This window comes from Mustela nivalis (assembly GCF_964662115.1).
Source record: "Mustela nivalis genome assembly, contig: HAP1_SCAFFOLD_1300, whole genome shotgun sequence".
Taxonomy (NCBI): domain Eukaryota; kingdom Metazoa; phylum Chordata; class Mammalia; order Carnivora; family Mustelidae; genus Mustela; species Mustela nivalis.
The window spans coordinates 91,217-107,747 of record NW_028135364.1 but is presented as its reverse complement, the minus strand read 5'-3'; the positions used below and the strand labels follow the sequence as shown (position 1 = coordinate 107,747).

Sequence of the window (16,531 nt, the reverse complement as noted above, 5' to 3'; positions counted from 1 at the left end):
CACATTCTCAATTCTACTCTCTGCTCAGTTTTGTTACGGTCACTGGAATGATATAAAATTTTGTTAATTTATACTGATTTAAGAACCACCATAAAAACTCACAGTTCTATGGACACAAACTACAAGACTATAATTCTAATAAGCAACGTTAGCTTCATGAAATATCTTTCAAAGAGCACTTTTAAGTTACCACAGTTTTCCCATCCTATATGGGAAACATTTGAAGGCACTCCAGAGAAATATCTGTTTTGGGGGGATACAAAATTAGTATCAAAGAGATAAAAATATCTATTGGAGACAAAAGATAAAGTAAGCTTTCTCTTCTATTATGGGAAATAGCCTAAGGGACAAGTCAGAAGTAATGGCAAGGGCTTCAATTTTCCTACAGCCTTTAAATATAACTTTTTACTTCAGTTAAAACCAATATTACATTGAAAGTACAATTTTCACAATGTTTCTATAGTTTCTAAAGATATCTTACTGGAGTGGATAGTAAAATTTTAAATTAGATGTACATCCATTATCACATATTTGGAATACTTTAGAAGAAATAATGGAATAAATATATATATATATGTAGCACACAGAGAAATTCATATATATTTCAGTATATTTACATATTTACATACTTATTTACATACTTACATTTACATATTTATATACTTATTTACATACTTACAAACAGTATATTTTTCCAACACATGACATTTCTTCTTTAGGACAATTTGTGTGTCTATTGGATGGTGGGGGTGAGAAAGCAAAAATATATTTTATTCAAAATTCTATACTTACTGAGGTTGAGTCTTTACAGTTATTCCATGCGAAACAGGACATTTCAATCTGGAGGAATATTTGAAAGAATTAAGATTGATGATCTGCTCTAAGCTGACTTATCTTCATGCTTTTGTACATCGCCCTATGAAACATTTGCTCAGTACCCATTCCTTTTCTTTTTATATTTTTAACAATTTCAGAGATTGGTGCACAAAAATGTATGCCAGAGCTGTTTTCAAATATCCTTCCACAGGAATAAGGCTGGATTTGGAGGCTACATCAGTTTTCTTACTTTACGACTTTATAAAGTTTGTTTCGGAATTCTCAGTAGATTGTGTTCAGGTAGTTGTCACAAGACCTTGCAAACATAAGGAAAGTCTGCAAGAACCTAAATTTCAAACTTTCAAATAGGAACAATCCATTTTTTTCTTATGTCTAGAAACAAAGATGAAAATCAAACACTCCACTTCCATTGCTAACTTAATAATTGCGCATCAAAGCCTCAAATACAAGTAAATAAAATATTTCTACATCTAAAGCTACCATCGTTTTTTCTTAGTAAAGTGCACCACAAAAAAGCAAAAAGAGAAGGAGAGGAAGGAAGGCGGGAGGGAAGAAAAGGGAGGATTTTTAACTGGCAAGCTTGAACTACAACTTTATCTTAAGAAAAAGGAAAACTACCCTTTGAAAAGTGCTTTATCTTGGTTTTCCTTTGTAAAATTTAAAATTATAAGAGTTTATGTTATAATTTCAGAGAATATTAATATGAGGACTTGACACCAAATAAGCATGTATTATATCCTAAGTAAATAGGTATGTACTACTTCTTTGATTATAGATTATTAGCTGAAAGTGAGTATAAATTTGGATTACCTCCCATTCACTTGAAAACACAAACATACACTCTCATAAAATATCTTTTAATCAAAAGATAACACCTAGCTTTATAATCGTTAAATCTAATATCATTTATCTCCTATTCAAATTGTTTTTTAAGCTGTTTTAATTTTTTCTGCCTTTTTTTTTCAAGATTTTTTATTTATTTATTTGACAGACAGAGATCACAAGTAGGCAGGGAGACAGGCTGAGACAGAGAGAGGGGGAAGCAGGCTCCCTGCTGAGTGGAAAGCCCAATGTGGGGCTCGATCCCAGGACCCTGAGATCATGACCTGAGCCAAAGGCAGAGGCTTTAACCCAATGAGCCACCTGGTGCCCATCTGCTTTTTTTTTTTTTTTTAAATGCATGTAAGAATCTAGGATTTCACAGTTCCTTCACATTAGTGTCCTCACACTGGTGCCACATGGACAGCCAGTCTCTCCACTCAACCTTTCCTTCCCAACTCCCAAAAAGCCACTAGGAAATAGGTTCGATCTCAAAATGTCATAAAACAAACTTCCACTCATTCTGTTTTTGAAGAGCAAAGTTTAATAGATTTTTTTCCTTTGTTATTTTTCTCATTATTGAATTGACTGATTTTCCAAAAATAAGATTAGAAGGCTCAACTTTTACCTAATCTATGTGAGAAATAGTTTAAATTTAAAAATACATTGTAAGAGACATTTATCAACCTGTATTATTAATATAGATATTTAGGTTATGGATTAATTATTACACTAGTTTGAATTTTGCTATTTATGACTTTGTCTCTTGCCTTTTACCCCCAACCCAATCTAAACACACCAAAATATAGATAATTGAATTCTTAAAGTATAAAACTAATTCTAAAGGTCTAGAAAAGGGACGCCTGGGTGGCTCAGTTGGTTAAGCAGCTGCCTTTGGCTCAGGTCATGATCCCAGCATCCTGGGATCAAGTCCCACATCGGGCTCCTTGCTCCGCAGGGAGCCTGCTTCTCCCTCTGACTCTGCCTTCCACTCTGTCTGCCTGTGCTCGCTCTCACTCACTCTCTCTCTGACAAATAAATAAATAAAATCTTAAAAAAAATAAAATAAATAAAAAAAATAAAGGTCTAGAAAAAAAGAAAGTAGGAAGTGGAAGTCCCCACAAATAAGAAAAAAAAAATCTGAAGCCTTTTCTGAGCAGGAACAAAGCTCATTTCAGAGGTCTGCAATCTTCTGTAACGTCAGGCATCAGGAGCTACCCTGGGCCCCTGTCCTTATCTGTGACAGAGTCACGGCCCCATTCTTACCTCTACAATTACCAGAAGAATCAATAAGCAAAACAATGTGCTAGCTTTCCTCTATGATTACTTGATAAGAATTAGGGAGTAGATTTTCCAGAAATAAATGAAGAACTAGGTGACAAGTAAATTGGGGCTTGTTTGTGTGTTTGTTTGTCTGAACACAGAATTCATTGTAAGGACGTTCTCTGCATCATTATATGAAGTAAAAGGAAAATACTCAGAAAAGGTCAGATGAAACATTTTTTTTTTCATTCTCAGTGAACAATAACTGAAGTTAAAAATAGTTTTCCATTCATTCAAAAAGAGCAGTCATGTAGCAAGAGAACTCTGAGAGGGCAGGGCAATATGGTGACCCTTTATACTGCCAAAGGCCTGAGTTGGCAGGGTGAGCCTACCAGTGTCCCTTAGCTCCAGGCCCCTGTGCCATGGCAAGAAAGGGCAGCATCAAGACCCCTGAGTACATCAGCCTTCACAGTGCATGGATTGAAAAGGAAGCAGATGTAACCTGCAAAGGCTGATGGTGGGGTGGGTTCGTATCTCCCAGAGAACATTCCAAGGTGCCTCTTGGCTCTCTATCAGTGCTCAAGGGACACCCTTTGGGTGACAGGACCAAAGACTGAGGAAGTAATCTGCCTCAGGGCTGTGCACTTCCCCACTCAGGCATTTCTCCTCAAGGAGGACACAGCACATAAATCAGAGACAGAAGGTCTGTCTCCACGGAAGCCGAGGTATAGCTGAGAGGGTGAAGGAGCCATTGTCCCCAGCGCTCGACTGTCTGTTCAGAGTGTGATTACAGGCTGGAAAAATGCAGCCTTTGCAGAGGTTCAAGTGCCTGAATTCTAAAACAGAGATTAATTAGGGCAGCCAAAATTCAAAGTACTGAAATAATGAACAAGTTTTCAGGACAAATGGAATTAATTTATAATGTATAGTAGGCAGCCTGCCCAATGGGTGTGCCCTTTGGACAAGTAAAATAATTAAAAGCCTACGTGTTCTACCAACTCTATGTGATTTTTTTCAACTGATTTCTACAACCCTTGCTGGAACTAAATATAGCATATGCTTTTTTAGCTTGACAAATAAAATCTGCTAAATGGATTAGATGCTCACTATTACACAAGAATTGGACTAACTAATAAAGTATAAGCATGGCCCTTAATTTTAAAAACCCTCAAAAAACCCTCAAAGTATCTTTTAAGAAAGCAGTTCTCTCTTTTCTCTGATAAGGTTGAAAGAACATGCTTCGGTGTTACACTGAATCTATTGCCACTTTAACAATGAATTAATTACTATGTGACTTGAAATTTTTCTCTTCAGAAACGTTGTCATATTTATCGAAAATTCCAGAAACTGTGCTGAAGGAAGAAAATAACTGATACAAAATTGTGATCAATAAGGTATACAGTAAAGCACAATCTTTAATGTTACCATGTACTTTCTTGCTTTAGGATGAATATAATCATGTACAGAATTTGGACTGACGTTATCAAGAGTAAAACTCATGCCGTCCAAGGGGGGATATTTAAAAGAGTTTAAATGGTCTGGCTGGTAATGTTTTGGTGTGTTTGTGAGATCAAACAGTAGTTTGGAATAAACAAATCTGTGACAGGAAACTATTGTCATTTTGTTAACTGATTATTTGATAAAATGCAGCTGTATATTTTAAGAGTAAAAATAAGTGCAGAAAAATCCATAGCACAGACTACGACTAAAATGCTTCAGGTTCTGAGTGTCACTGTTACATGTGATATGCCTTTTAAAAAATAAAACTATATATATATACATCTCCAGTCTTTGTATATATATATTTTTTTCAGTAAAACTTTCCACATGTCCCTTTCTATCCTAAGTTGCCTTCTGTGCATTTTGATGTTGTTGTCATAGAGGGTAGAGACTGGGAAGGAAATTCAGTGTTCATTTATTTGTTCTTTTCATTGCCTTCATTTGTAACTTTTAACTGTGATTCAATCCCTGGTGTACAGTAACTAACTTGTATTGAATATGTGTACATGTCAGATATTTGTCTTCAACTCTCTCAACATCTCTCTATACCTCAGTTTGGTTGGCTCTCTTATTACCAAATCCACAGTCCTCACCATGGTTTACATGAATGGTCTAAATGGTTTCTCTCACGTTTTCTCTTACCCCTCTTCTCACACACTCTGCTCTAGTGTACTTGTGTCTCTTTGCCATTAACAGAGCATGTAAAATTTGAATTAGCCTCAGGACCTTTGCACAGGCTGCCCCTGCTATCTAGAACATTCAACCATCAGTTATCCCCATAGCTTATTTTTCTCTCTGCATTCATGTTTCTAGTCAAAGATCACCTTCTTAGTAAGGCCTTCCCTCACCACTTCAATCTAACAGTGTCAGATCTTTCTCTCTACACACTTAATTCTGTTTTATTTTATTGTTTAATTTTATTTTGCTTAATTGCAAATATCACCATAGGACATTACACTATATAATAATGCAGTCACTTAGTAAATAGAAAATGAGTACCTGATAGATACCAGGCCTATAAAGTGGGCCTAGATTCTTTGGATACAGCCGAAATCAAAACAGACAAACATCCCTGCCTTCATGGGGTTTACATTTGAGTAAGGAAGATGCAACACAAACTAGACAAATTAATAAAAACATATGGTGTGTTAGATAGTAATGAGGAATCACTATTTTTAGAAACAGAGCAGAAAAGGGAATTGAACTGTGATAAGGGCGGGACTGAAATTTAAAGTAGGTGCCCAGTGAAGGTGATTATAAGAACCCGAGTGCAGGGAGGAAGCTAGCCTTTTAGACAGCTGCAGGAAGGAAACTTCTGGGCAAAAGAAAGAGCACTTCCTGTGGGGTTGGAGGAAGGGGAGGGGAGGTATAGTTTATCAGTTGATTATCTCTCCTCTGGAATGGGACTTCCATTAGAGCTTCTGTCTGTGTGGTTCACTGCCAAATCCTCAAAGCCTAGAACAGGAAGTTCTGACTAAGCATGTGTGAGTGAATTTAATAAGTTAGTTATCCTCAGTTTACCAATGATAAAACTGAGGCAAAGCAGTTAAGTGCCCTGCCCAAAGCACGCAGGTAGATTAAGATTTGAACCCAAAAATTCTAACCCCGTAGTCTTTGTGCTAACTCTTACCTTCTGCTACTATATGCTAGTTCTTTCTGACAGTAAGGAAGTCCTACGTGGTATGTAGATTAAATGAATGAACTGGAAATCACAAAAGACTATGAAAAGAAAGAAGGAAAGAAAGAGATTCTTCTAGATTCCCTATTTTTATGTCCAGTTTTAGGTTTAGACTCAGAAATATTAACACATCTCCCAAGGTTAATTCCAGAATTGTCTGAATTGAAGGCAGATGTGATCACCACTGAAGAGAACAGCAAGGGATGGGTAGTTAGCCTTGGACCTTACCGTGGATTCATGTGTGACTTTGGGCAGTATTCAAACTCTGTGTCTCCATTTCCTCAGATGCAAAATGGGAAGTTTGGGCTAGACAATCCCTAAATCCTTTTCTGTTTTAATGTTCTCTTTCCTCTAAATACACAGTCCATGAAAATATTCTGGAAAGTTTTGAGCAATTCTTATCTACTATGAGATGAGTAGAAATCTTCTGTGAGGAAAAAACGGACATACAGAGGCAATCCAAGGGGAAAGAGCTTTAAAGAGAAGGCAAAGGGGTGTAACAATTTATGTGTCAGAGAAATAATATACAACTATCAGACCAATATGGCTGGAACACGGGGTGAGGAAAGAGGCAAAGAGGATGTTGGAAGATGCTTAGGTTCTGAGGTGAGACCATGAAGAGTTTTTAGCACTGGGGTGAGGAGTCTGGATACTATTCGACGGGTCATTGCATGTATGAACAGCTCCCACACACAATCTCCAAGGCTGCCATTGACTTTTCAGATAGGTAGCGGTACATCTACATTGTGGGCTAGAGCAAGAATTAATGTTTTTTGTGCTCAGATGCTTTCTTTGACATGAATTGTTTCAAGATGAAGAGGACAGGGAAGAGACAGAGCTTTAAAGAGTGAATACATTTCACAGATGTTAAAATAACATTGGAAGACCTTCCTTTCTCCTTTCTTTCTTTCTTGCACTAGGTCGTCATCAACTGTGAGGCCTGTGCTCTGTGCTCCCATGTAGCTTCCACAGAGTGGAAGACCACATTATTAAATAAATGACATAGAAACTTACTCCTCAAGTCACTTTACAGTGCATAGGGTGTAAGACTTAAAGGAAAATTCTAAATCGATTATAATCAATTTTAGAATTTTCAGTTGGCACTAGGTACGTGAGAATGGTCATGGTAGAAAAGAGCTGCAAGTTTCCTTTCTGTTGTTGGTTCACTGGTCAAGAAAGTAAGGAAAAATAAAAACATTATAGAGAGCCCCCCCCACCCCTTATTTTTCCCTCTCTTCCTTTCCCCCTACGACCTCCTCTTCCTTATTGCTTGTTATGCTTTGCAGCAGTCATCTGGGTGAAAAGCTCAAAAAGTTGCCTTTACAGACTGTGTGATTCACCAGTCTTTGCACAGTATTGCATTTCTTGATGACTCACATGTTGGATCACCCATGTGTGCCCTTCATTTGTAACTGGAGATTGTGTTTGTCTCCTAGAGTTGTATATAATTCACATGACCAGTAGCACATTCGTACATCTACAGTATAGGCCAATAAAAAAAGTAATAAATATTTTTCAGCAATAGCTTGTCAAATGCACCTAAGAAAATTTAGTAGAAATCCATTTTTGAACAGAAAAGTCAAAAGAAAATATATATATATATGTATATAAAACACATATGCAAAAAAAAAAAAGTGTAGATACTCTGGATTTTGATCATATTAGAAAATTCCAGCCACTTTAAAGTCTAAATATTCAAGTTAACACATTCAAATCAAATTACCACCATAAAGAAGAGGGACCAAATTCTAGAAATTGCTACAGTGCTTACCAGTACACTGCATTCAAAAAATAAAAGTCATGTGTATCGCAGTGGTTGTTTCTAAGAAACAAAGGAATTGTTGCGCTGATGGTTTTGATGTGTGTGTGTATCACATATATCTATATTTTAGTAGCATATATGTATGTATATATATATATATATATATATAAATCCTTGCTTTAAGTAGTGAGTTTTTTAGAAGTAAATTAATAGATAATCTCAAACTTTATTTTCCCCTTCCCAATAGAGCCCTCATATTTCTGAAGCAGAGACAACCACAGACCCCCCCCCATATTTCCCCATATCATTTCTCTTCCTTTGCCTTACTGAATACACCCAAATTTTATTTTATTTTATTTTATTTTATTTTATTTTATTTTATTTTATTTTAGTTAATACCTCTTTTACTCATCCATCCCCATGTATTATTTTAGAATATGCCTTGCCTTCAAACAATTCAGAGTCTTAAAAAACATTCTGGGCCTCACTTTGTGTACCTTAGTAGAGGAATATTTGGAAGTGACAGGAAAATATCATTGCAGATGGGTCACTTCACAAACTTGAAAACAAATGGACTGGTAAGGTATCCTCTGAGAATCAGAACACAGCTCTTCTAAAGATCCATGACTATATCAGCTGTCAACGGCAGGCTTTTTCCAAAGCTGATGTCTGGGAAACAATTGTTTATACTTTGTGTGGGGGAAAAAAGTCTCTTCAGTTAGCTAATCTATCATAAGAAAAACAAAGTTTATTCACTTAAATGGGGGAAAATGAGGACAAATAACCATTCTCCTTTGGAAATGAAATTGTGTTATACAAATATTTCAGAATGTTTGCATTTTTAAAGTAGTGTCTATAGTAAGAGTATAGTAAGAGTATAGTAGTGTCTATAGTAAGAAACATAGCTATGTTTCTAGTCTTCTCTAGTGAAAAATATTTGAAGAATATTTGCTTGCATCTGAAACTATTCTAATATTATTACCAACCATCTTTTACCAACAAATTTTGTTTTCCTTTCCTTGAGTTTAGTTTTAAGTAATCATTAAGCCCTGTTCTGTTTTATGCTAATGAAGCTGAAATGTGGAGGAAGTAAAATCAATTGGATAAGAGTAGAGATTACCTGATAATTCATTCTCCAGGAGAGAGGGGCCATGTGAGCTGTGACTTAGCAGAGCACAGGCATTCCTCCTGGGATTGGCATACAGATGTCTCTAGGTGGAAATGAAGCCCAGCAGTGGGAGAGGGGAGAACAAACACTCTCGTTATAAGAGGATGTAATATCTGTTTTCTTAACAGAAACCTAAGAGGGGTTCCGTCTGTATTTTGAAAAAGCACTTCATTCATACAGTTCCGTATTTTAACATTTATAATGCATTTCTCCCTCTTCTGAGAAGACATTATAATAAAAGGGGCAAAGATAGGGGAGCCTGGGTGGCTCAGTGGGTTAGAGCCTCTGCCTTCTGCTCAGGTCATGATCTCAGGGTCTGGGATCGAGCCCCGCATCGGGCTCTCTGCTCAGTGCAGAGCTTGCTTCCCCCTCTCTCTCTCTGCCTGCCCCTCTGCCTACTTGCAATCTCTGTTTGTCAAATAAATAAATAAAATCTTTTTAAAAGGGGGGGGGCAAAGATATTTCGATGAAGTGACTTGAGGGTGCATTTTTTAAGGCTATATTAAAAAAAGGTAAATTCGTGATATTTATACTTATTCATTTGCATTTGAGTTGTGTGGAAACTATAGTTCAGTTCTTTGACATGGAACTGGATTAATCCAAAAAATAATGAGTACCTTTAGGAGATACCCTTTTCCCCATATGTTAATGCACAGATATGATCTGTATTTACTAAAATTCAAAGACAGCTAGGTTACAAATAGTTCTAGCAGTGATTACTGAATTTTTCTATGGACTAAAAAAACTAGCACCTTGGAAGATACTGTATGGTGCTACTGATCCACCGTCAGCTGTCAAGACCAGCTTAGGTGGGAACCCTTTGAAGGATCCAGTTTCGGAGTACCTGCACAGTTCCTGTCACATCGGCTCGGGATTAGTATGATCTGCAGCAAAGCTTCAAAGTATTTTTAATACTACAGAAGCACAAATGCACTCTAAGTTGATATTCAGGAAAATTCCTCACAGTAATTCTTCCTAAGAGTAATGAGATTAAGGTGCAGATGATGGAGAACTATTTTTAAACTCAATCAATCTAAAATGTGATGCTTATTCTGTTGATAAAAGAAGTATGGTATAGGGTAATTTGCATACTTTGCCTATTAAAAAAAAATACATATATTTACGGTACTTCCAGTCCATGAGCATGGATTGCTTAAGAGTTCAGACTTTAACTTTGGGGGTACAATATGTTAACTTCAACAAAAACCAATGGAGTCATGACTGCTTAGGTTATGGGGTGGAGGAGGAGTATAAAGAATGGAACAGAAGGGGCGTCTGGGTGGCTCAGTGGGTTAAAGCCTCTGCCTCTGGCTCAGGTCATGATCCCAGGGTCCTGGGATCAAGCCCTGCATGGGGCTCTCTGCTCAGCAGGGAGCCTGCTTCCTCCTCTCTCTGCCTGCCTTTCTGCCTACTTGTGATCTTTGTCTGTCAAATAAATAAATAACATCTTTAAAAAAAAATAATGGAACAGAAGACCCAAGTTTTTGATGTACCACTTATCAGCTATGAAATCTTAAACAAATGATTTAATCTCTCAGAACTCCATTCCTCAAGACAAAATGAATAGCTCTCAACTTCCCAGTCAACTTCACGTTGCTGTGGTGTGGATTACCATAGCTAAGGGAGGAAAGAATCTATAATGGTTAAAATGGGTTTTGGTACCAGGAAGACCAAGTTTGAATTTGGGCTTCTGCTACTTTCTAACTGAAGGGCCTTATATATTTAAGCTTTCAAAATCTCAGTTTCCCCTTTATAAAAGGGGTATAAGAAAGTTGAGCCAGACTGACTAGTTATCCATCTCTCTATCATCTGTCTGGTAATCATCCCATTGTGAATGCTGGCAAATATTAATAAAACAGAAGAAAGTATTTTTCTGATTAATATTCCATGTAAACGTAACCTATAATTAATGGAAGTAGTATGAGAAAAAATTGTACTTTTCAAAAGTGTTCTTTAAATTGATACTTTATGTCTAAACTTAAAATTCTGAAGCAATTACATATTATTTAAGTTAGAGAATAACAAATAGGATATTGTATCAATCTAATTATAGTCACTGAAAGAAATGAATGCATTCAAGTCAGAAGGGAACATTGTAAAAGAAAAAGTATGAAAAGTATATTCTCTCTATTCTTCCTCCTTCTACCAATCTTTAGAAAGTATTTTTAGGTTTTCTTTTAACATCTAGGGGAGCAGTACCTGCTTGGGAGAATTACTTATAGGAGTTGTTAAAAATCATCATACCTGAAGAAAAGAGAAAACCGCGACTCAAACAGACACTTGTACACCCTTGTTCATTGCAACACTGTTGATAATAACTAAAGGGTAGAAGCAACCCACTGTCCATCAATAGACAAAGGAATTAACGAAAGGTGGTATATACATACAAGGGAATATTATTCACCCATAAAAGATGAGGAAGTTTTGTTACATCATTGATGAACCTTGAAGATGCTAAGTAAAATAAGCCAATCCCAAGAGGACAAACACCGTATGATGCCGCTTGGGGTAGCTAGAGTAGTCAAGTTCATGGAGACAGAAGGTAGAATGGTGATTGCCAGGACTGGAGCAGGGAAGGATGGAATGCAGAGTTCTTGCTTAATGGACATGGAGTTTTGGTTTAGGAAGATGAAAAAATGTTCCAGAGATGAATGGCGGTGATGCCTGCACAAGGATTTTAATGTATTTGATGCCACTGAACTGTACACTAAAAACGGTCTAAATTTTAGGTTATACATATCTTTTACATCATAAAAAAATCTTCCTATCTAATAATTGTCAGTACATTTCCCTGCCTCCTTAGAATCGTAATCACAATCTTGTTTTTGGTGTGTATTCAGTATGTCCAAAAATAATCTGAACGGGATGTGGAAAGGGGAGTAAAATTGATCATTTTTGTTTTGGCTGAATCATCTCATTTTAATCCCCATTTTCTGAGTTTAAAATAAATTCATTTAATCTATGTTACGATAACCAAAATGGCTTCTGGGTTTGCTTCTTCTTCTAGCTAATGGGTTTGGACTAGAATGATTGATTGATTTAGCAAGGCAGGCATTTTATAGAAACACCCAAATAGCTCCCTATAAATGGAACTGAGGTCTGTACACAAAGAGTACTCATACAAATGCTGCGAGTATTTACAATCGGGTCCTTTAAGGAAAGTCTTATGTAACTGAGTATCATAATATTCTTTATATACCCTCATCAGATCTTTAAAATTTCACTTTTCACATACACCCTTATTCCATCTATAACCTTTTAGACTCCAAAATTCCCATTCTAGTCCATTAGAACATTTCTCTCCCATGTGCACCAAAGGACATATGTAAGGATATTTATAGCAACAGCATGTTTAACTGTAAAGCAGACAATAACTCAAATGTCAAAGAAGAGAATAGAAAAAGAAATTGAGGGTATTTGCACAATTGAATACTGTATAGCGGTGAAGTAAACAAACATATTATTATATGCAATAATGTCCATGGCCCTTAGCAACATATTTAGTGAAAAAAGCTAGTGCTAGTAAGGCTATTAGAAAATGTCATTTTTTCAAAGCTCTACACAAGCAAAACTATCACACATACATAAAAAGATAATCCCAAAATAAGTCTCAAAAGTGGCAGAGCCATTGTGAAAATCTGTGTAAGTTACACTGCACACTTCAAAGGACATCATTCATATCGGGCCCAGCTGAATATGAAAGTACACATCTTGTGCATTTGTAAAGTACACGCTTTGCACAACTTCATATGTAATGGACTGGGTAACTATAACTTCTGGGGAAGAAGGGAGAAAGGGGAGAAGCAAACTTTCCATACGTTCTAATTCTTAATTCTAACTCTAATTCTACTGTTCAAATTCTTGCATTGCAATAATTTTTTGTATTTAACAAATGGTAGACTCCTAGAAATAATTCTAGGATATATCTTGGGTTTTAGGATAGAAGAGAGTGGGGATATAAAGTCAACTATTTCTCATACATGGAGAATTTTTTTTATTCTACCCTATTCTTTCACCCCTAAAAATCACTGGTTTTTTTTGTTGTTGTTGTTGTTTGTTTGTTTGTTTTGGTTACCTAAGAAAAAAATACACATCCTAAATCAAAATATTACACTATAGGGCCCCACTTAGCTACATCAAATTCTGAAAATTAAATATTTGTCATGATTTCTTGTCATATATTAACTAAGTATGGAGACATCCAATCCTGACTCCATGAAAAAATGATATATTAAATTGTCCCAAGCTCAGTAAATATCTTCTGAGGTTCCTCAGATAAATAAAATATGTTGAACAATTCCTGGCACATCTAGATTGGGAAAAAGATCTAACTTCTCAAACTACTGTATGTCTGGTGATTCCCATCATTCCTACGCAATATGTAGTGCACAGCATACTCTACTGTGATTTTCTACACAAAATTATTAGGAATAAAATTTGTTTAAAATTGTTTGAAAATTAAGAATCAATTTACTTGTAATGGTTGGCTCTTTCCAAAACAGATGGACATAATCTAATATAAGTGTTTTCGGTTGAAGCTGACCTAAGGTAGTGTCACTTTCATTAAAAAAAGGGACACCTGCTTTCTGCCTGCTTGTGTGTACTCTCTCTCTCTGGCAAATAAAATCTTAAAAAAAAAAAAAGCCTCCCATGGTGACATTAAAGTCACTTATGGCAACAAGCATCTTGTATCTCAAACTTAATTTGATTTAAAAATATTATTTTATTTTATTTTTATTTTTTTAAGATTTTATTTATTTATTTGACAGACAGAGATTATAAGTAGTCAGAGAGGCAGGCAGAGAGAGAGAGGGGGAAGCAGGCTGATGCAGGGCTTGATCCCAGGACCCTGGGATCATGACCTGAGCCTAAGGCAGAAGCTTTAACCCACTGAGTCACCCAGGCGCCCCTAAAAATATTATTTTAAAAACTTAGGTAAGTCTAGTTGAAAGTTCATGAAATTCTCATGATATATTTTTGAAACATGGAAACAAAGTTATCTGTCAGTTACTAATCTAATACACTTTTAGAGAAAATAAATATTGCTTTTTAAAATATCTGTTATAACCATTTATAAATATAGATAATACTGGATAGTGTTAAGGTATAATATAATTGATTACATATTCTTGCTGATTTTTTTAATGAAGTTCTTAAAAAATATATATGCATAGATATATTTTAAAGATTTTATTTATTTATTTGACAGAGGGAAAGAGCGCACACACAAGCTGGCAGAGAGGCAGGCAGAGGGAGAGAGAGAAGCAGACTCTGCTGAGCAGGGGCTCAGTGTGGGGCTCGATCCCAGAACTCTGGGATCATGACCTGAGCTGAAGGCAGCTGCTTAATTGACTGAGCCACCTAGGCATCCCCAAATTTTTATATTTTTGAGAAAAGAACTGTTTCTGTAAAAAATGAAACACCTTATTTTCCCATCTGCAAGGCCATTCTAAGTGAAATACTCATTTTCAGAAAGTTTTGATTGGTAAATCACTACAATAAACATTACGTTAAAGGAACACATTCAAAACTTGTTTCTCCATTAACATTTGAAACACCATTTATATTTGTGTGATACACAAAAATGCAGAGAACAGCTCCTTCCGTTTATATATAATAATCTTAACATAAAATACTTTGCTTTAAGAACAAAATATTTTAGCTATTATTCTTTAATGGACACACATTCTTGATTTTCACTTCATATTTGTCTATAATAAACCATGTATCATTTCATATCTAAGAAAGATTAAAACCCTAAAAACAAACAAGCAAAAAAATGTGGAGAGGGGTTATCACAATAACAAGGGGAAAAAAATCCACAAATTGGTTTAAATTAATTAAGTTAAAATAGTATAAACCAAAGTATGTCTTTTGTCTAGCTTGATTAGGTCAACTCATAAACCCAGTTTAAAAAACAATTTGCTCCATTTTTCCAGCAAAAGAGAAAAATGAGGGCAAGTACAGTATAGGAGAATTTTTAAATGAGACATACTGACAGATTATAATATGGTGTCTCATCAGATGACGTGGTGTTTTGACTACTTGAATGCAGTAGGGCTATAATTTAAATGCCATTAAAGACACATAAGCTCTAGCATGGAGACAGGAATACTGTAAAATTTTTTGGTCTGTAGTCACAATGCAGATAAAATTGTTCCTTTGATCTTTCAATGCCAAAGTCTGTTGTCCAGAAGGGAAATGTCTTTGTGCTTCTGTCTTAAGCTAAGACAGATTTCATTTTCCATCTAAGTCATTTTGTTAACGCCACATAAAAAGTAAAGTGTATTTTATCAGCAGAGCTTAGTTTTCTTTCATTGTTATTTTAGGTTACTTTATGACTATGTAGTGCTCAAAAAAAATGTGCTCAAAATACACACATCTGGGTTTAAAGTGACTAGACTCTAATTCCAAATGTCTTGATGTGTTTACTGGCATTTGTATTTTAGGAATTAAGAACACTGTTGTTTTCTTCTCTTCTTTTGTACACGTTTCTTAAAGAATAAGGACATATTTTGCTTTTAAGACTTAGCAGAACATAAACATATGTTTGACCTCTGTGAGAAACCTCACGAGCTAGTAATTTGTAATAAAATTTATGTAATAAAATCATTTGCAAAATCAGTGAATTCACAGTGAATTCTCTCCTGAGCAAGTCTCTTAATTATTGAAAACCTGTGATAATGAACAATTTTTTAGCTTTAAATTCTACGTATATATGTTACATTTTAAGGGGAACATAATCTGGGAGATGTTCATAATGGATTCATTATGTCTTGTTCTTTAGAAAATCCGACAGTAAGAATTACTCATTGTGATTTGCACATAGTCCTGATAGCTCATTATAAATTCATGTAAAAAACAAATATTGTTTTTAGACTGCAGGATGCCAGTGATAGTTTCCAGAATCCATTAAACCTTAGGCCTTAAGTATTCACATTTTGATTCTTTTAATTTTAAAAAATGAGAGGTAATTTAAAAAAAAACAGATCCCAAGTTAAGAATATTTTTGCCAAGATTGAATCTAATATTATATAAATATCATTTGCTTCTTTTCTCTGTTCTCACACATAAGAACTATTTCCAGTTTCTTTTCAAGGTGAAATTTTGGGGATGACTGAAGTAGTATACTTAAAGGCCAAAAATCATATTTTTATTCTGTCAAATCCTACTATCTGCTAAAATTTTGATAATAAACTACTAAAGTCAGGTTGGAAATAGTTTAAAAGTGAAATGTCATATGCACAAATAGTATTTATTTTTTCTTCCTTGATAATTGGGTTCTATAATGACATAACACAATTCTAAAAGTCAACTTTCTGACAGTTTTGAAAATTAAGTCATTTAAAAAACGAGAGAAAAAGAAAAAAAGCTTATTCAGCACTATTTCTGGTGCAGGTCATGCTCAAAGGACAATTTAAATGCATCAGGCTTTTCTACAAAACACCCATCCATAAGCAAACAAAATCACAACCAAAGCTTGTACCTGAACTCTTCATTAATG

General features: G+C 35.3%; 1 long non-coding RNA gene across 3 annotated transcripts in view; it reads right to left on the bottom strand.

Moving 5' to 3' along the window:
- LOC309857806 overlaps nt 1–16,531 on the bottom strand; it is a 73,822-nt gene that overhangs the window by 9,524 nt on the left and 47,767 nt on the right. For 2 of the 3 annotated variants that reach the window (XR_014307918.1, XR_014307919.1), the window contains exon 4: nt 793–840. This is a non-coding gene — a long non-coding RNA (uncharacterized lncRNA). Of the gene's footprint in view, nt 1–792; nt 841–8,979; nt 9,069–16,531 lie in introns of all 3 variants that reach the window. The other variant, XR_014307917.1, reaches the window with a different exon arrangement.